The sequence below is a fragment of the Somniosus microcephalus genome, unplaced genomic scaffold (genome assembly GCF_052327205.1).
Source record: "Somniosus microcephalus isolate GS21.2 unplaced genomic scaffold, FLI_Smic_1.0 unresolved_chr1, whole genome shotgun sequence".
In the NCBI taxonomy this organism is placed as follows: domain Eukaryota; kingdom Metazoa; phylum Chordata; class Chondrichthyes; order Squaliformes; family Somniosidae; genus Somniosus; species Somniosus microcephalus.
Window position 1 is genome coordinate 2,969,134 of NW_028225179.1, and position 21,466 is coordinate 2,990,599.

Below are 21,466 nucleotides of genomic sequence, written 5' to 3' on the forward strand. Positions count from 1 at the left end.
GCCATAACCTTCCAAATCCTCATTAGAAACTGGGGTGGTGCCAGAGGACTGGAGAATTGCAAATGTTACACCCTTGTTCAAAAAAGGGTGTAAGGACAAACCCAGCAACCACAGGCCAGTCAGTTTGGCCTCGGTGGTGGGGAAGCTTTTAGAAACAAAAATCAGGGACAAAATTAACAGTGTGGATTAATTAAGGAAAGCCAGCACGGATTTGTTAAAGGCAAATTGTGTTTAACCAACTTGGAGTTTTTTGATGAGGTAACAGAGAGGTTGATGAGGGCACTGCGGTTGACGTGGTGTGCATGGATTTCCAAGGCGTTCGACAAAGTGCCACATAATAGGCTTACCAGCAAAGTTGAAGCCCATGGAGCAAAAGGAACAGTGGCTGCATGGATAGGGAATTGGCTAAGTGACAGGAAACAGTGAGTAATGGTGAACGGTTGTTTTTCAGACTGGAGGAAGGTACACAGTGGTGTTCCCCAGGGGTCGGTTCTAGGGCCACTGCTTTTCTTGATATATATTAATGACTTGGATGTGGGTGTACAAGGCACAATTTCAAAATTTGCAGATGACACAGAACTTGGAAGTATAGTGAACAGTGAGGAAGATAGTGATAGACTTCAAGAGGACATGGACAGGCTGGTGGAATGGTCGGACACGTGGCAGATTAAATTTAATGCAGAAAAATGTGAAGTGATACAAGAATGAGGAGAGGAAATCTAAACTAAAGGGTACAATCCTAAAGTGGGTGCATGAACAGAGAGACCTGGGGGTATGTGTGCACAAATCATTGAAGGTGGCAGGGCAGGTTGAGAAAGCAGTTAAAAAAGCTGATGGAAACCTGGGCTTCATGAATAGAGGTATAGAGTACAGAAGTGTTGAAATGATGATGAAACTGTATAAAACACTAGTTCAGCCTCAACTGGAGTATTGTGTCCAATTCTGGACACCACACTTTAGGAAGGATGTGAAGGCCTTAGAGAGGGTGCAGAAAAGATTTACGAGAATGATTCCAGGGATGAGGGACTTCAGTTACATTGATAGACTGGAGAAGCTGGGGTTGTTCTCCTTGGAGCAGAGAAGATTGAGAGGAGATTTGATAGAGGTGTTCAAAATCAAGAGGGGTCTGGACAGAGTAGATAGAGAGAAACTCTTCCAATTGGCAGAGGGGTCGAGAACCAGAGGACACAGATTTAAGGTGATTGACAAAAGAACCAAAGGCGACATGAGGAAAAACTTTTTACGCAGCGAGTGGTTAGGATCTGGAAATAGTTGAGGCTTGTAATAAGGGAACATCTATAATTATGGGGGATTTTAACTATCATATTAATTGGACAAATCAAATTGGGCAGGGCTGCCTTGAGGATGAGTTCATTGAGTGTATTAGGGATGGGTTTCTTGAGCAGTAACTGAACCGACCAGGGGGCAAGCAACCTTAGATCTGGTCCTGTGTAACGAGACAGGATTAATTAAAAATGTCCTAGTAAAGGATCCCCTTGGAATGAGTGACCATAACATGGTTGAATTCCATATTCAATTAGAGGGTGAGAAGGTTGGATCTCAAACAAGCGTGCTAAGCTTGAATAAAGGAGACTATGAAGGTATGAGAGTGGAATTGAGTAAAGTGGATTGGGAAAATAGATTAAAGGGTAAGACGATACATGATCAGTGGTGTACATTTAAGGAGTTATTTTACAACTTCCAAAAAATATATATTCCACTGAGAAGAAAAGGGTGTAAAAGAAAAGACAGCCATCCGTGGCTAAGTAAAGAAATTAAGGATAGTATTCGACTAAAAACAAGGGCATATAAGGTAGCCAAATCTAGTGGGAGGATACAGGATTGGGAAAACTTTAAAAGACAGCAAAAAATAACAAAAAGATTGATTAAGAAAGGGAAGATAGATTATGAAAGTAAATTAGCAAAAAATATAAAAACAGATAGTAAGAGTTTTTATAGTTATATAAAAAGAAAAAGGGTGGCTAAAGTAAATGTTGGTCCCTTAGAGGATGAGACCAGGAAATTAATGGTGGGAAATATGGAGATGGCAAAAACACTGAATGAATATTTTATATCAGTCTTTACAGCAGAAGACACTAAGAATATCCCAACACTGGACAAACAGGGGGCTAAAGGGGGGGAGGAGCTAAACACGATCAAAATCACTAAGGAAGAGGTACACGGTAAAATAATGGGACTCAAGGCGGATAAATCACCTGGACCTGATGGCTTACATCCTAGGGTCTTGAGGGAAGTGGCAGTAGGGATTGTGGATGCATTGGTAATAATTTTCCCAAACTCCCTGGACTCGGCAAAGGTCCCGGCAGACTGGAAAACTGCTAATGTAACACCCTTATTTAAAAAGGGCAGTAGACAGAAGGCTGGAAACTATAGACCGGTTAGCCTAACATCTGTGGTAGGTAAAATTTTGGAGTCCATTATTAAGGAGACAGTAACAGGACATTTGGATAATCATAATTTAATAGGACAAAGTCAGCATGGTTTTATGAAGGGGAAGTCATGTTTGACAAATTTGCTGGAGTTCTTTGAGGAAGTAACATATAGGGTGGATAAAGAAGAACCAGTGGACGTAGTGTATTTAGACTTCCAAAAGGCATTTGACAAGGTGCCACACAAAAGATTATTGCTTAAGATAAAAAATCATGGGATTGAGGGTAATATTCTGGCATGGATAGAGGATTGGCTATCTAACAGAAGGCAGAGAGTTGGGATAAATGGTTCATTCTCAGACTGGCAATCAGTAACTAGTGGTGTTCCGCAGGGGTCAGTGCTGGGTCCCCAACTCCTTACAATCTATATTAATGATTTGGAGGAGGGGACAGAGTGTAACATATCAAAGTTTGCAGATGACACTAAGATGGGAGGGAAAGTAGTGAGTGAGGAGGACATAAAAAACCTGCAAGGGGACTTCGACAGGCTAAGTAAGTGGGCAGAGATTTGGCAGATGGAATACAATACTGGAAAGTGTGAGGTTATGCACTTTGGCAGGAAAAATCGTAGAGCAAGTTATTATCTTTATGGCAAGAAACTGGAAAGTACTGAAGTACAAAGGGATCTGGGGGCCCTGGTGCACGAAACTCAAAAGGTTAGTATGCAGGTGCAGCAAGTGATTAAGAAGGCCAATGGAATGTTAGCTTTCATTGCTAGGGGGATACAATATAAAATAGGGAGGTATTGCTTCAGTTGTACAAGGTATTGGTGAGACCGCACCTGGAATACTGCGTACAATTTTGGTGTCCATACTTAAGAAAGGACATACTTGCTCTCGAGTCAGTACAAAGAAGGTTCACTCGGTTAATCCCGGGGATGAGGGGATGGACATATGAGGAGAGGTTGAGTAGATTGGGACTCTACTCATTGGAGTTCAGAAGAATGAGAGGCGATCTTATTGAAACATATAAGATTATGAAGGGGTTGGATCGGGTGGATGCGGGGAGGATGCTCCCGATGATGGGTGAAACTAGAACTAGGGGGCATAGTCTTAGAATAAGGGGCTGCTCGTTCAAAACTGAGATGAGGAGGAACTACTTCACTCAGAGGGTGGTAGGTCCATGGAATATGCTGCCTCAAAAAGCTGTAGAAGCTACATCATTACATAAATTTAAAACAGAAATAAGACAGTTTCCTAGAAGGGAATTAAGGGTTACGGGGAGCGGGCAGGAATTTGGACATGTCTAGGTTCGGATCGGTCATGGCCCTGTGGGTAGCGGAGCGGGCCCAGGGGCCGTGTAGCCTGATCCTGCTCCTATTTCGTGTGTCTAATTCTGTTAGATTCAGGAGATGGTTCTGTGATAGTAGATTGGCGGTTAGGATCAGATCAGCCATGATCTTATTGAATGGCGGAGCAGGCTCGAGGGGCCGATTGGCCTACTCCTGCTCCTATTTCTTATGTGCTTATGGAATGCACTGCCTGAAAGGGTGGTGGAGGCAGATTCAATCACTGCTTTCAAAAGGGAATTGGATAAGCCCCTGAAAGAGAAATATTGCAGGACTTCAGATTCCTGGGGCAGGAGGGACCAGTTCTGGGGCAGGAGGGACCTGTACAAGGTGGACGGGTTACACCACAACAGAGCTGGGACCAATGTCCTCATGGGACGGTTAACTAGTGCTGTGGGGGGAGGGTTTAAATTAATTAGACAGGGGGATGGGCACCAGGATGAACCATTAGAGAGGAGAAACAAGGTGAAGAGAGGACTGGGAGAGACAAGTAGCACTAGAGGGACAGAATTGCTGGTCATCTTCCAAAATTCGATAGACTGTGGAACAGTTCCCATGTATTGGAGAGTAGCTAATGTTACCCCACTATTCAAAAAAGGTGGTAGAGAGAAAACGGGAAATTATAGACCGGTAAGCCTGACATCGGTAGTGGGGAAAATGCTAGAGTCCATTATAAAAGATGTAATAGCAGAGCACTTGGAAAACGGTGACAGGATCGGACAAAGTCAACATGGATTTACAAAAGATAAATCGTGCTTGACTAATCTACTGGAATGTTTTGAGGATGTAACTGGTAAAATGGATAAGGGAGAACCAGTGGATGTGGTGTATTTGGATTTTCAGAAGGCTTTCGATAAGGTCCAGCATAAGAGATTAGCGTGTAAAGTTAAGGCACATGGGATTGGGGGCAAGGTACTGACTTGGATAAAGAACTGGTTGGCAGACAGGAAGCAAAGAGTTGGAATAAACGGCTCTTTTTCCGAGCGGCAGGCAGTAACTAGTGGGGTACCACAGGGATCGGTCCTAGGACCCCAGCTATTCACAATATATATTAATGATCTAGACGAGGGAACTAGATGTAATATCTCCAAGTTTGCAGACGACACAAAGCTCGGTGGGTGTGTGTGCTGTGAGGAGGATGCCGAGAAACTCCAGTATGATTTGGATAGGTTGGAGGATTGGGCAGATGCAGTATAATGTGGATAAATGCGAGGTTATCCACTTTGGTGGCAAAAACAGGAAGGCAGATTATTATCTGAACGGCAATAGATTGGGAGAAGGGGAAGTGCAATGAGACCTGGGTGTCCTTGTGCACCAGTCGCTGAAGGTAAGCATGCAGGTGCAGCAGGTGGTTAAGAAGGCAAATGGTATGTTGGCCTTCATAGCGAGAGGATTCGAGTACAGGAACAAGGATGTCTTGCTGCAGTTGTACAGGGCCTTGGTGAGACCACATCTTGAGTATTGTGTGCAGTTTTGGTCGCCTTATCTGAGGAAGGATGTTCTTGCCATGGAGGGAGTGCAGCGAAGATTTACCAGACTGATACCTGGGATGGCATGAATGATGTATGAGGAGAGATTGGGTCGATTGGGATTATACTCGCTGGAGTTTAGAAGAATGAGAGGGGATCTCATCGAAACTTATAAAATTCTAACAGGATTGGACAGACTGGATGCAGGAAGGATGTTCCCGATGGCCGGGGAGTCCAGAACCAGGGGTCATAGTCTAAGGAAAAGGAGTAAGCCATTTAGGACTGAGATGAGGAGGAATTTCTTCACCCAGAGAGTGGTGAACCTGTGGAATTCTCTACCACAGAAGGCAGTGGAGGCCAATTCATTAAATATATTCAAGAAGGAGTTGGTTATATTTCTTAAGGCTAAAGGGATATGGGGAGAAGGCAGGGACAGGGTACCAAAATTGGATAATCAGCCATGATCTCATTGAATGGCGGACCAGGCTCGAGGGGCCGAATAGCCTACTCCTGCTCCTATCTTCTATGTTTCTATGAACCCCAGGACCAGGCCCCTATGGGGAATAGGTATGCAGATCTAGCCGCAAAAGTAGCTGCGGAATAAATGCAACCAGAGGACGCGTTCAAAAATGAAATAAATATGGTCATGATAGTCAGTGGGTTACAGGAAGTGAATATAATGGAGCTACAAGAAAATACTAGTAAAGAGCAAAAGGAGAAATGGAGACAAGCTGGCGCGCAATTACAAGATGGAATTTGGAAATGGGGCCCACGTAACCAGGTGGTGGCACCGGAATGTTGTAGACAACAACTGATGGCGCTATACCATGGTGTAACACATACTGGCAGAAGTAACATGTTGCACCTACTGACACAGTACTGGTGGTGGCCAAAGATAGGTCAGGAAGTAGCGAAATATTGCCACCGCTGTATAATATGCAGAAGAATAATGTAGGACAGAGATGTCGAGTTAGAGTAGCAAACCAACCCAGGCCCCAAGGACCCTGGGAAAACTTACAAATTGACTTCACCGGCCCCTTAGCGCAGGACCGGGGGAAGAAATATTGCCTGGTAATAATTGACCAATTTACCAGGTGGGTGGAAGCCTTTGCCACCCGAGACTGCTCTGCAAAAACAGTTGCACTAATATTGGCTACCGAGGTTATACCCCATTGGGGAGTGCCTCTGCAAATTGATTCAGACAACGGCACCCATTTCACCAGCAAAATAATGAAAGAAATCTGTAAGCTGCTACATGTGACACAAAAATACCACATACCATATCACCCCCAGAGCTCGGGGATGGTAGAAAAAATGAATAGGACACTGAAAAATGCACTGACAAAAGCCATCCAAGAAACAGGGAAGCGATGGTCGGAATTATTACCCAGCATATTAATGAGGCTGTGAGCCACCCCAGGACGAATGACCAGACTGACCCCCCATGAATTAATTACAGGACGAGCTATGAGACTACCAGAGGATTTGGCTGGAGGGGTGGGAGAACCAGGACCAGTGCAAGATAGATTAAGGCGATACTTAGTACAACTAAATCAAGAGGTACAAGCACTAAATAAAGAAGTAAGGAACCAACAACAGATTAAACATCTAGAAAGGCAGAATGCTGGACTTAAACCAGCCGAGTTGCCCAGAATAGGTCAACAAGTAATGACGCAAGTTATCGGAAGAAAGGGAATGGGCCCCGTTGGATGGGGCCATGTACTGTATTAATGACAAGTGATACGTGTGTTTGTCTACAGGAACCGATGGGTATGCGATGGAAGCAATGGACCCAAGTGAAACCATTTAACACTAAAGACCCCCATTCTACCCTCTCCTCTAGGGTAAAGAGCTCGGAAGACGACCAGACCACTGTTTAAATTACAGATAAACATGGATCCAGTCGACCCTTTATATCAGAGGGTCCGTCTCGGGGAGAAGAAGCTCTCCCGGTTTACCCTCACACCTGAGAACTCATTTTTAATGTGGAAGCAAGTCATCCTCGGTTCCAAGGGACTGCCTAAGAAGAAAGAAGAAGATATAATTGGAGTAAGAGTTCTGTAATCCTGTATTCAAATCCTCTTGTAATGAAGGCCAGCATACCATTTGCCTTCTTTACTGCCTTTCACGACCACCGGACGTCCCAAAGCGCTTTACAGCCAATGAAGTACTTTTGAAGTGTATTCACTGTTGTAATGTGGGAAACGCGGCAGCCAATTTGCACACAGCAAGCTCCCACAAACAGCAATGTGATAATGACCAGACAATGTTTTTTCGTCATGTTGATTGAGGGATAAATGTTGGGCTCAAAACACCGGGGATAACTTCTTCGAAATAGCACCACGGGATCTTTTACGTCCACCTGAGTGGGCAGACGGGGGCCTCGGTTTAACGTCTCATCCATAGGACGGCACCTCCGACACTGCAGCGCTCCTTCATTACTGCCCCTCCGACAATATGGCTCTCCCTCAGTACTGCCCCCCCCGACAGTGCGGCGCTCCCTCAGCACCGCACTGGAGTGTCAGCCTCGCTTGATATGCTCAAATTCCTGGAGAGGGATTTGAACCCACAACCTTCTGACTCTGCTATCCACTGAGCCACAGCTGACTCCAGTCTTTTACACAGTTTCATCATAACTTCCTTGCTTTTGCACTCTACCCCTCTCCTAAAGCAGGAGAGTTATGATGAATTGTTAAACAGTTTTTTTGCCGAGTGACCAAGGCTGTCTGTAGGAAACAATTTTGCATTTCAAAGAAGCTTGTATTGTGAAGCTTGTGCCCCATTGCCAGGCCCGCGGCCTGCGGCTCCTCTCCCAGATTCCAGCCCCAGCTCTGTGCTGCCTGCGGCCCCTCTCCCAGATTCCAGCCCCAGCTCTGTTCTAACTGTGGCCCCTCTCCCAGATTCCAGCCCCAGCTCTGTGCTGCCTGTGGCCCCTCTCCCAGATTCCAGCCCCAGCTCTGTTCTAACTGTGGCCCCTCTCCCAGATTCCAGCCCCAGCTCTGTGCTGCCTGTGGCCCCTCTCCCAGATTCCAGCCCCAGCTCTGTGCTGCCTGTGGCCCCTCTCCCAGATTCCAGCCCCAGCTCTGTGCTGCCTGAGCTGCTCTCACCTGGGGTCAGCGAGTCACAATCGGGCCCAGCTCTCCTGAGCTGGAGAGGAGGACCGCCTCCTTGCCGCGCCGCCATTGGTTGGAGGCCCCCCTCGTCCTATTGGTCAGAGCTCCCGTCAGTCACAGGCCGGGTCGGGCCTCCATCCACCTGATTGGGCCTCTTCTTCTGAAGACGTCACAATCGGGCCCCAGCCTCAGCGCTGGGGCGGAAGGTCCTGCCCCCTAGCCGCGCCGCCATTGGTTGGAGGATCAGGCCGCCCAGCTCAGTCCTCCCAGCTCAGCCCTTTTCCTATTGGTCAGCACTCCCGTCAATCAGAATCACATTGCTCCAGCTCAATCCGCCACTCCGCGCGGATCAATCCGCTCCGCTCGGCATCCGCGGAGGTCCCGCCCGCCCCGACTCCCAGGTTTGGTTTTTCTCGTATTTTACTTTATAAACTCGCTCTCCGCTACCCCCCTCACCCCGATTTAAATCGATTCCCCAACACTTGACTTTACCCCGGCCGCTGATTCCGCCTTTTCCCCGGGCCCGGCCTTCTGTCTACTCCCACGAGGCCCCGCACAGGCGCACTGGCAGCCTGGTGGTGTGGTGAGGGGGCCGAATGAGCATGCGCGGCCCCGCCTCACCACATTTAAAGGGACACCCCACCCCCTCCACATTTAACGAGACCCCCAACCTCCCCCTCCACATTTAACGGGACCCCCTCCCCCTTCTCATTTAAAGGGACCCCTCCCCCCTCCACATTTAAAGGGACACCCACCCCCTCCACATTTAATGGGACACCCACCCCGTCCACATTTAATGGGACACCCACCCCCTCCACATTTAAAGGGACACACACCCCCTCCACATTTAATGGGACACCCACCCCCTCCACATTTAATGGGACACCCACCCCCTCCACATTTAAAAGGACAACCACCACTTCCACATTTAAAGGGACAACCACACCCTCCACATTTAAAGGGAAACCCACCCATCCATATTTAATGGGACACCCACCTCCTCTACATTTAAAGGGACTCCCTCCCCCTCTCTCATGTGTTCTTCAGATTAAACAAAGAAGAAACATAGAAGATAGGAAGAGGAGTCGGCCATTCGGCCCCTCGAGCCTGCTCCGCCATTCAATGAGATCATGGCTGATCATCCAAATTCAGTACTCTGTCCCTGCTGTCTCCCCATATCCCTTGATCCCTTTAGCCTCAATAAATATATCTAACTCCTTCTTGAATATATTTAATGAATTGGCCTACTGCCTACGGCCTCTGTCCTAAATGACTTACCCCTTATCCTTAGACTTAGAGATGAGGAGGAATTTCTTCACCCAGAGAGTGTTGAACCTGTGGAATTCTCTACCACACAAGGCAGTTGAGGCCAATTCATTAAATGTATTCAAGAAGGAGTTAGATATATTTCTTAAGGCTAAAGGTATCAAGGGATATGGGGAGAAGACAGGGACAGGGTACTGAATTTGGATGATCAGTCATGATCTCAATTAATGGCGGAGCAGGCTCGAGGGGCCGAATGGCCTACTCCTGCTCCTATCTTCAATGTTTCTATGCGACCCCTGGTTCTGGAATCCATGAACATCGGTAACATGCTTCCTGCATCTAGTCTGTGTAGCCCTGTTAGAATTTTATACGTTTCAATGAGATCCCCTCTCATTCTTCTAAACTCCAGCGAGTACAAGCCCAATCGACCCAATCTCTCCTCATACGTCATTCCTGCCATCCCAGGTATCAGTCTGGTGAACCTTCGCTGCACTCCTTCCATGGCAAGAACATCCTTCCTCAGATAAGGCGACCAAAACTGCACTCAATACTCAAGGTGTGGTCTCACCACAGGCCCTGTACAACTGCAGCAAGACATCCTTGTTCCTGTACTCAAACCCTCTCGCTACGAAGGTCAACATACCATTTGCATTCTTAACCGCCTGCTGCACCTGCATGCTTACTTTCAGCGACTGATGCACAAGGACGCCCAGGTCTCGTTGCACTTCCCCTTCTCCCAATCTATTGCCATTCAGATAATAATCTGCCTTCCTGCTTTTGACACCAAAGTGGATAACCTCGCATTTATCCACATTATATTGCATCTTCCATGCTTCTGCCCAATCACCCAACCTGACCAAATAATACTGGAGTTTCTTGGTATCCTCCTCACAGCACACACGCCCACCGAGCTTTGTGTCGTCTGCAAACTTGGAGATATTACATCCAGTTCCCTCATCCAGATCATTAATATATATTGTGAATAGCTGGGGTCCAAGGACCGATCCCTGCGGTACCCCTCTAGTCATTGCCTGCCACTCAGAAAAAGAGCCGTTTATTCCAACTCTTTGCTTTCTGCCTGCCAACCAGTTCTCTATCCAAGTCAATACATTACCCCCAATCCCATGTGCCTTAATTTTGCACGCTAATCTCTTATGTGGGACCTTATCGAAAGCCTTTTGAAAATCCAAATACACCACATCCACTGGTTCTCCCTCATTTATTTTACCAGTTACATCCTCAAAAAATTCCAGTAGTTTAGTCAACCACGATTTACCTTTTGTAAATCCATGTTGACTTTGTCAAATCCGGTCAGTTTTTTCCAAGTGTTCTGCTATTACATCTTTTATAATGGACTCTAGCATTTTCCCCACTACCGATGTCAGGCTTACCGGTCTGTAATTCCTCGTTTTCTCTCTACCACTCTTTTTGAACAGTGGGGTAACATTAGCTACCCGCCAATCCATGGGTACTGTTCCAGAGTCTATCGAATTTTGGAAGATGACCCGCAATGCATCTTCTATTTCTAGGGCCACTTCCTTAAGCACGCTAGTATGTAGGTTATCAGGCCCTGGGGATTTATCAGCCCTCAATCCCATCAATTTCCCTAACACCATTTCCCTACAAATACTGATTTCTATCAGTTCCTCCCTGTCATTAGACCCTATGTTCCCCAGCATCTTTGGGAGGTTATTTGTGTCCTCCTTTGTGAAGACAGAACCAAAGTATGTATTTAATTGGTCTGCCATTTCTTTGTTCCCCATTATAAATTCCCCTGATTCTGACTGCAAGGGACCTACGCTTGACTTCAGCAATCTTTTTCTCTTCACATATCTGTAAAAGCTTTTACAGTCAGTTTTTATGTTCCCTGCAAGCTTACTCTCATACTCTATTTTCCCCCTCTTAATTAATCCCTTAACCCACCTTTGTTGAATCCTAACCTGCTCCCAATCCTCAGGTTTACTGCTTTTTCTGGCCAATTTATATGTCCTCTCCTTGGATCTTATGCTATTCCTAAATTCCCTTGTTAGCCACGGTTGAGTCACCTTTTTTGTTTTATTTTTATGCCAAACTGGGATGAACAAATTCTGTAGTCCCTCCATGCGATCTTTGAATGTTTGCCATTGCCTATCCAGTGTCAACCCTTTGAGTGACATTCCCCTATCAATCCTACCCAACTCGCACCTCATACCATCGTAGTTTCCTTTATTTAAATTCAGGACCCTAGTCTCTGAGTCAACTACTTCACTCTCCATTTTAATGAAGAATTCTATCATATTATGATCGCTCCGACCCAAGGGGTCTCGCACTTCAAGATTGCTAATTAATCCTTTCTCATTACATAATACCCAGTGTAAGATGGCCTGATCTTTAGTTGGTTCCTCGACATATTGGTCCAGGAAACCATCCCGTATACACTTCAGTAATTCCTCCTCCACAGTACTGTTACTCATTTGGTTAGCCCAATCTATATGTAGATTAAAGTCACCCATGATAACTGCTGTGCCCTTATTGCACGCATCTCTAATTTCCCATTTAATTCCATCCCCAACCTCTGCATTACTGTTTGGAGGTCTGTATACCACTCCCACTAACGTTTTCTGTCCCTTGGTATTTCTCAGTTCTACCCATACAGATTCCACATCATCGGAGCTAATATCCTTCCTTTCAATTGTGTTAATCCCCTCTTTAACCAGCAATGCTACCCCACCTTTTTGCCTATCCTTCCTGTATATTGAATACCCCTGGAAGTTGAGTTCCCAGCCTTGGTCACCCTGGAGCCATGTTTCCGTAATCCCAATCATATCATATCCGTTTACCTCGATTTGCGCAGATAATTCATCCACCTTATTACGAATGCTCCTTGCATTAAGACACAAGGCCTTCAGCCTTGTTTCTTTTAACACTCTTACATCTTTTAGAATTATTATTTACTGTGGCCATGTTTGATTTAAAACCTTGATTTCTCTGACTGCTGCCTTTGTTTTTCTCCTTCCTTTCTTTTGCTTCTATCCTGGTTTCCCTTTCCTCCGTCTCCTTGCTCAGGTTCCCAACCCCCTGCCATTTTAGTTTAAACCCTCCCCCAGACCACAAGCAAACACTCCCCCTAGGACAGCGGTCCTGGTCCTGCCAAGGTGCAAACCGTCCGGTCTGTACTGGTCTCACCTCCCCCAGAACTGTTTCGAATGTTCCAGGAATTTGAATCCCTCCCCCTGGCACCATTCCTCTAGCCACGTATTCATCTGAAATATCCTTCTATTTCTACTCTGGCTAGCACGTGGCACTGGTAGCAATCCTGAAATTACTACCTTTGAGGTCCTATTGTTTAATTTACCTCCTAACTCCCTATATTCAGCTTTTAGGACCTCATCCCATTTTTCACCTATATCGTTGGTACCTATATGCACCATGACAACTGGCTGTTCACCCTCCCCTTCCAAAATGTTCTGCAGCCGTTCTGAGGCATCCTTGACCCTTGCACCAGGGAGGCAACATACCATCCTGGAGTCTCGTTTGCGGGCGCAGAAACACCTATCTATTCCCCTGACAATAGAATCCCCTATTACTATAGCTCCATCCCTCTTTTTCCTCCCGTCCTGTGCAGCAGAACCACCCCTGGTGCCAGGAAGTTGGCTGCTGCTGCCTTCCTCTGATAAGCCATCTCCCTCACCAATATCCAAAGCAGTATATCTGTTTGAGAGGGGGGTGGCCACAGGGGACTCCTGCACTACCTGCCTGCGCCTACTGCTCTGCCTGGTGGTCACCCATTCTCTTCCTGCCTGTGCAGCCTTTACCTGCAGTGTGACCAACTCCCTAAACATGTTATCCACGACCTCCTCAGCTTCTCTAATGCTCCAGTATGTATCCACTCGCAGCTCCAGCTCCGCAATGCGGTCTGTCAGTAGCTGCAGCTGGATACACTTCCCGCACACATGGTCATCAGGGAAACAGGAAGTGTCCCAGATTTCCCACACAGTGCAGGAGGAGCATACCACGGGGCCGAGCTCTCCTGCCATGACTTACCCTTTAATTAATTCAAATTAAATTAATTCAAATCAATCCCACCAATTACACAACAATTAAATGATATACACAAGGGCCCTTGTTTACCAGCAGTCCCTGCTACACCACAGACACCCGATAAACTAAAAACCACAAAATTTAAGTTTGTAAAAAAGGAGAAAGAAAGAAATACTCACCAACCAATCACGTACCTGCTTTCTGGTGACGTTACAGTTCGATGACTTTTTACTTCTCTCTCACGCTCTCGGAGCTCTGAGTTTGGTGGGGCCTACCTACTCCGCCGCCTCGCTTTATATCACTGCCGCCTCACTCCACACAGGTCCGCCCCCGCTGTGGGGCCTACCTGCTCCGCTGCCTCGCTTTATATCACTGCCGCCTCGCTCCACACAGGTCCGCCCCCACTGTGGGGCCTACCTGCTCCGCCGCCTCGCTTCATATCACTGCCGCCTCGCTCCACACAGGTCCGCCCCCACTGTGGGGCCTACCTGCTCCGCCGCATCGCTTTATATCACTGCCGCCTCGCTCCACACAGGTCCGCCCCCGCTGTGGGGCCTACCTGCTCCGCCGCATCGCTTTATATCACTGCCGCCTCGCTCCACACAGGTCCGCCCCCACTGTGGGGCCTACCTACTCCGCCGCCTCGCTTTATATCACTGCCGCCTCGCTCCACACAGGTCCGCCCCCACTGTGGGGCCTACCTACTCCGCCGCCTCGCTTTATATCACTGCCGCCTCGCTCCACACAGGTCCGCCCCCGCTGTGGGGCCTACCTGCTCTGCCGCCTCGCTTTATATCACTGCCGCCTCGCTCCAGACAGGTCCGCCCCCGCTGTGGGGCCTACCTGCTCTGCCGCCTCACTTTATATCACTGCCGCCTCGCTCCACACAGGTCTGCCCCCACTGTGGGGCCTACCTGCTCTGCCGCCTCGCTCTTTATATCACCGCCGCCGCTCCTCACAGGTCCGCCGTCACTGTGGGGCCTACCTGCTCTGCCGCCTCGCTCTTTATATCACCGCCTCGCTCCACACAGGTCCGCCCCCGCTGTGGGGCCTACCTACTCCGCCGCCTCGCTTTATATCACTGCCGCCTCGCTCCACACAGGTCCGCCCCCGCTGTGGGGCCTACCTGCTCTGCCGCCTCGCTTTATATCACTGCCGCCTCGCTCCAGACAGGTCCGCCCCCGCTGTGGGGCCTACCTGCTCTGCCGCCTCACTTTATATCACTGCCGCCTCGCTCCACACAGGTCTGCCCCCACTGTGGGGCCTACCTGCTCTGCCGCCTCGCTCTTTATATCACCGCCGCCGCTCCTCACAGGTCCGCCGTCACTGTGGGGCCTACCTGCTCCGTCGCCTCGCTTTATATCACTGCCACCTCGCTCCTCACAGGTCCGCCGTCACTGTGGGGCCTACCTGCTCCGTCGCCTCGCTCTTTATATCACTGCCACCTCGCTCCTCACAGGTCCGCCCCCACTGTGGGGCCTACCTGCTCCGCCGCCTCACTTTATATCACCGCCTCACTCCTCACAGGTCCGCCCCCGCTGTGGGGCCTACCTGCTCCGCCGCCTCGCTTTATATCACTGCCGCCTCGCTCCACACAGGTCCGCCCCCACTGTGGGGCCTACCTGCTCCGCCGCCTCACTTTATATCACCGCCTCACTCCTCACAGGTCCGCCCCCGCTGTGGGGCCTACCTGCTCCGCCGCCTCGCTTTATATCACTGCCGCCTCGCTCCACACAGGTCTGCCCCCGCTGTGGGGCCTACCTGCTCCGTCGCCTCACTCTTTATATCACTGCCGCCTCGCTCCTCACAGGTCCGCCCCCACTGTGGGGCCTACCTGCTCCGCCGCCTCGCTCTTTATATCACTGCCGCCTCGCTCCACACAGGTCTGCCCCCACTGTGGGGCCTACCTGCTCCGTCGCCTCACTCTTTATATCACCGCCACCTCGCTCCTCACAGGTCCGCCCCCACTGTGGGGCCTACCTGCTCCGCCACCTCGCTCTTTATGTCACTGCCACCTCGCTCCTCACAGGTCCACCGCCACTGTGGGGCCTACCTGCTCCGTCGCCTCGCTCTTTATATCACTGCCACCTCGCTCCTCACAGGTCCGCCCCCGCTGTGGGGCCTACCTGCTCCGCCGCCTCGCTCTTTATATCACTGCCACCTCGCTCCTCACAGGTCCGCCCCCGCTGTGGGGCCTACCTGCTCCGTCGCCTCACTCTTTATATCACCGCTGCCGCTCCTCACCGGTCCGCCCCCGCTGTGGGGCCTACCTGCTCCGTCGCCTCACTCTTTATATCACCGCCGCCGCTCCTCACAGGTCCGCCCCCACTGTGGGGCCTACCTGCTCCGTTGCCTCGCTCTTTATGTCACTGCCACCTCGCTCCTCACAGGTCCGCCGAAACTGTGGGACCTACCTGCTCCATCGCCTCGCTCTTTATATCACTGCCACCTCGCTCCTCACAGGTCCGCCCCCGCTGTGGGGCCTACCTGCTCCGTCGCCTCGCTCTTTATATCACTGCCACCTCGCTCCTCACAGGTCCGCCCCCACTGTGGGGCCTACCTGCTCCGTCGCCTCGCTCTTTATATCACTGCCACCTCGCTCCTCACAGGTCCACCGCCGCTGTGGGGCCTACCTGCTCCGCCGCCTCGCTCTTTATATTTAAAAAAAAAAAAATTTATTCATTGATGGGATGTGGGCGTCGTTGGCTAGGCCTGCATTTAGTGCCCATCCCTAATTGCCCTTGAGAAGATGGTGGTGAGCCGCATTCTTGAACCGCTGCAGTTCATGTGGTGTAGGTACACCCACAATGCTGTTAGGAAGGGAGTTCCAGGATTTTGGCCCAGCGACAGTGAAGGAACAGCGATACAGGTCCAAGTCAAGATGGTGTGTGGCTTGGAGGGGAACTTGTTGGTGGTGATGTTCCCATGCGTCTGCTGCCCTTGTCCTTCTAAGTGGTACAGGTCGCAGGTTTGGAAGGTGCTGTTGAAGGAGCTTTGGCGAGTTGCTGCAGTGCATCTTGTAGATGGTACACACTGCAGCCACAGTGCGCCGGTGGTGGAGGGAGTGAATGTTGAAGGTGGTGGATGGTGTGCCAATTAAGCGGGCTGCTTTATCCTGAATGGTGTCGAGCTTCTTGAGTGTTGTTGGAGCTGCACTCATCCAGGCAAGTGGAGAGCATTCCATCACACTCCTGACTTGTGCCTTGTAGATGGTGGAAAGGCTTTGGGGAGTCAGGAGGTGAGACACTCGCCGCAGAATTCCCAGCCTCTGGCCTGCTCTTGTAGCCACAGTATTTATATGGCTGGTCCAGTTCAGTTTCTGATCAATGGTAACCCCCAGGATGTTGATAGTGGGGGATTCAGCAGGAGATGTCAAGGGGAGATGGTTAGAATCTTGCTTGTTGGAGATGGTCATTGCCTGGCACTTGTGTGGTACGAATGTTACTTGCCTGTCTGAATGTTGTCCAGGTCTTGCTGCATATGGACACGGACTGCGTCAGTATCTGACGAGTCTCGAATGGTGCTGAACAGTGTGCAATCATCAGCGAACATCCCCACTTCTGACCTTATGATGGAGGGAAGGTCATTGATGAAACAGCTGAAGATGGTTGGGCCTAGGACACTGCCCTGGGGAACTCCTGCAGTGATGTCATGTGATTGCGATGAATAACCTCCAACAACCACAGCCAACTTCCTTTGTGCTAGATATGATTCCAACCAATGGAGAGTTTTCCCCCCTTTATATCACCATCCGCCCCCACTGTGGGGCCTACCTGCTCCGCCGCCTCGCTCTTTGTATCACCGCCTCGCTCCTCACAGGTCCGCCCCCACTGTGGGGCCTACCTGCTCCGCCGCCTCGCTCTTTATATCACCGCCTCGCTCCTCACAGGTCTGCCCCCGCTGTGGGGCCTACCTGCTCCGCCGCCTCGCTCTTTATATCACCGCCTCGCTCCACACAGGTCCGCCCCCACTGTGGGGCCTACCTGCTCCGCCGCCTCGCTCTTTATATCACTGCCTCGCTCCTCACAGGTCCGCCCCCGCTGTGGGGCCTACCTGCTCCGCCGCCTCGCTCTTTATATCACTGCCTCGCTCCTCACAGGTCCGCCCCCGCTGTGGGGCCTACCTGCTCTGCCTCGCTCTTTATATCACCGCCGCCTCGCTCCACACAGGTCTGCCCCCGCTGTGGGGCCTACCTGCTCCGCCGCCTCGCTCTTTATATCACCGCCTCGCTCCTCACAGGTCCGCCCCCACTGTGGGGCCTACCTGCTCCGCCGCCTCGCTCTTTATATCACCGCCTCACTCCTCACAGGTCCGCCCCCACTGTGGGGCCTACCTGCTCCGCCGCCTCGCTCTTTATATCACCGCCTCGCTCCTCACAGGTCCGCCCCCACTGTGGGGCCTACCTGCTCCGCCGCCTCGCTCTTTATATCACCGCCTCGCTCCTCACAGGTCCGCCGTCACTGTGGGGCCTACCTGCTCCGCCGCCTCGCTCTTTATATCACCGCCTCGCTCCTCACAGGTCCGCCGCCGCTGTGGGGCCTACCTGCTCTGCCTCGCTCTTTATATCACCGCCGCCTCGCTCCTCACAGGTCTGCCGCCACTGTGGGGCCTACCTGCGCCTCGGATAATAGATACATAGAAGATAGGAGCAGGAGCTGGCCAGTCGCCCCCTCGCGTACCTGAAATAAAGAAATTTGCAGGGTTACGGGGAAAGGGCGGGGAGTGGGACTAGCTGAAGTGGTCTTGCAGAGAGCCGGCACGGGCTCGACGGGCCGAATGGCCTCCTGTGCTGTAACCATTCTCTGATTCTATAAAACATTAAGAAAGTTTGTTCCACAGAAGCACGAGGTTTATCTGCTTTTATTGATGAATTTATAAAGTCTGTATTAAAACCTGAGCCAGTGTGTTGTGAGCCAAAGAGCCTTGTGTCCAATGCGGGGAATAAAGGCCCACAGCCTCCCCTGGCCCCGGGCCCTGAACAAGGGACTGGAGAAACTCGCTGCCCTGCGGATCAGACAGTCAGCCGGCGCTAGTCCCGCCCCTCGGGCTCCCCGATTGGTTGGAGGAACAGCCGCCGGCTCACTCCTCCAGCCCTGCCCCGCTCACTCCCTATTGGTCGGAAGCTCCCGTCACTCAGCCCGTGGGCCCGGGTCACGTGTCCCCGAGGAGATCACGTGCACCGTCCAACTGACGCCGCTCGGTCCGGGGCCTCGCGGACTCTCAGGTTTTTCTATTTCTCTTTATTCTCTCCCGATCCACCCCTCCCCCACCAATTCACAATTCACAATTCAATTCAAATCGCTTTATTGGCATGATAAGTTACATCTTATGTTGCCAAAGCATCAAAATACATTTATGGTTTAGCACATAAACGCAGTTCTATTCATACAGTGTATAAACAGGTATATCCCTGAGTGTATAAATATACATTCGCATTGTTTATATATATATTTTTTTCTTAGTTTACTGGTTGTCCCTCTGTTCATGGCAAGCTGTAACATAGTGTGCCGCCAGTGTTATACAGCTTCTCTCCTCTCCCAGTAGGAATGGGAGTTTTTGGTTGTCATTCAGATTCCCCGCGCGATTCTCCACCCAATCGGAGCAGAGAAAACTCACTTTGCATCACCGATCGCGACTCTGGACAAAACACCAAGGCCTCTCCCCGGAATGCCCCGCACCGACTCTGTCCGGCAGGATCCGACCACGCAGGTGCAGCTCCGAGTGGGGGAGGGGGCTGGTCTCCTCTGGGCATGCGCAGTTATTACCCTTGGTGACGGGGAGGGGTCGCTGTGCCGGACTGGGCCCAAACCGACACCCCGCGTGCGCATGCGCGGACTCTTGGCTGTCCCCAGTTGGAGCAGGAGTAGCCATTCGGCCCCTCGAGCCTGCTCCACCATTCAATGAGATCATGGCTGATCATCCACCTCAGCTCCATTCACCGGCCTGATCCCCACATCCCTTGATTCCCCTAGAGCCCAAAAATCGATCTCAGCCTTGAATATACCTAATGACTGAGCCTCCACAGCCCTCTGGGGTAGAGAATACCAAAGATTCACCGCCCTCTGTGTGAAGAAATTTCTTCTCATCTCAGTCCTGAATGGCCGACCCTTTATCCTGAGGCTGTGGCCCCGGTTCTAGACTCCCCAGCCAAGGGAAACATTCTCCCAGCATCCACCCTATCAAGCCCTGTAATAATTGTGTATGCTTCAATAAGATCCCCTCTCATTCTTCTGAATTCAAGAGAATGCAGGCCTAGTTTACTCAATCTCTTCTCATACGACAGTCCCGCCATCCCAGGAATCGATCTCGTGAACCTTTGTTGCACTCCCTCTGTGGCAAGTATATCCTTCCTTAGGTAAGGAGACCAAAATTGTACACAGTACTCCGGGTGTGGTCTCACCAAGGCCCTGTACGATTGGAGTAAGGCTTCTTTAGTCCTGTACTCAAATCCTCTTGTAATGTCAATCACCATCAGCTAGAAGAGGTCGCTGGTGAGATCAGTAAAGAAACAAAGACTTAAGAACATAAGAAATAGGAGCAGGAGTAGGCCAATCGGCCCCTCGAGCCTGCTCCGCCATTCAATAATATCATGGCTGATCTGATCCTAACCACCAATCTACTATCACAGAACCATCTCCTGAAACTTACAGAATTAGACACACAAAATAGGAGCAGGCTCAGGCTACACGGCCCCTGGGCCCGCTCTGCTACCCACAGGGCCATGACCAATCCGAACCTAGATTCATGTCCAAATTCCTGCCCGCTCCCCGTAACCCTTAATTCCCTTTGCTTCTAGGAAACTGTCTATTTCTGTTTTAAATTTATGTAATGATGTAGCTTCTACGGCTTTTTGGGGCAGCATATTCCATGGACCTACCACCCTCTGAGTGAAGTAGTTCCTCCTCATCTCAGTTTTGAAAGAGCAGCCCCTTATTCTAAGACTATGCCCCCTAGTTCTAGTTTCACCCATCATCAGGAACATCCTCCCCGCATCCACCCGATCCAACCCCTTCACAATCTTATATGTTTCAATAAGATCGCCTCTCATTCTTCTGAACTCCAATGAGTAGAGTCCCAATCTACTCAACCTCTCCTCATATGTCCATCCCCTCATCCCCGGGATTAACCGAGTGAACCTTCTTTGTACTGACTCGAGAGCAAGTATGTCCTTTCTTAAGTATGGACACCAAAACTGTATGCAGTATTCCAGGTGCGGTCTCACCAATACCTTGTACAACTGAAGCAATACCTCCCTATCTTTATATTCTATCCCCCTAGCAATGAAAGCCAACATTCCATTGGCCTTCTTAATCACTTGCTGCACCTGCATACTAACCTTTTGGGTTTCGTGCACCAGGACCCCCAGATCCCTTTGTACTTCAGTACTTTCCAGCTTCTTGCCATTAAGATAATAACTTGCTCTACGATTTTTCCAGCCAAAGTGCATAACCTCACACTTTCCAGTATTGTATTCCATCTGCCAAATCTCTCCCCACTTAGCCTGTCGATGTCCCCTTGCAGATTTTTTATGTCCTCCTCACTCACTACTTTCCCTCCCATCTTAGTATCATCTGCAAACTTTGATATGTTACACTCGGTCCCCTCCTCCAAATCGTTAATATAGATTGTAAAGAGTTGGGGACCCAGCGCTGACCCCTGCGGAACACCACTTGTTACTGATTGCCAGCCTGAGAATGAACCATTTATCCCAACTCTCTGCCTTCTGTTAGATAGCCAATCCTCTATCCATGCCAGAATATTACCCCCAATCCCATGATTTTTTATCTTAAGCAATAATCTTTTGTGTGGCACCTTGTCAAATGCCTTTTGGAAGTCTAAATACACTACGTCCACTGGTTC

At 49.9% G+C, this 21,466-nt stretch overlaps 1 pseudogene across 1 annotated transcript in view; it reads left to right on the forward strand.

The window, feature by feature from the left end:
• The window catches only part of LOC147093186 (uncharacterized), a 97,037-nt pseudogene that overhangs the window by 33,985 nt on the left and 41,586 nt on the right, over positions 1-21,466 (forward strand). Inside the window, exon 4 of the transcript XR_015074682.1 lies at positions 463-474. The product of XR_015074682.1 is annotated as an uncharacterized LOC147093186 (transcript). The remainder of the gene's footprint in view (positions 1-462; positions 475-21,466) is intronic.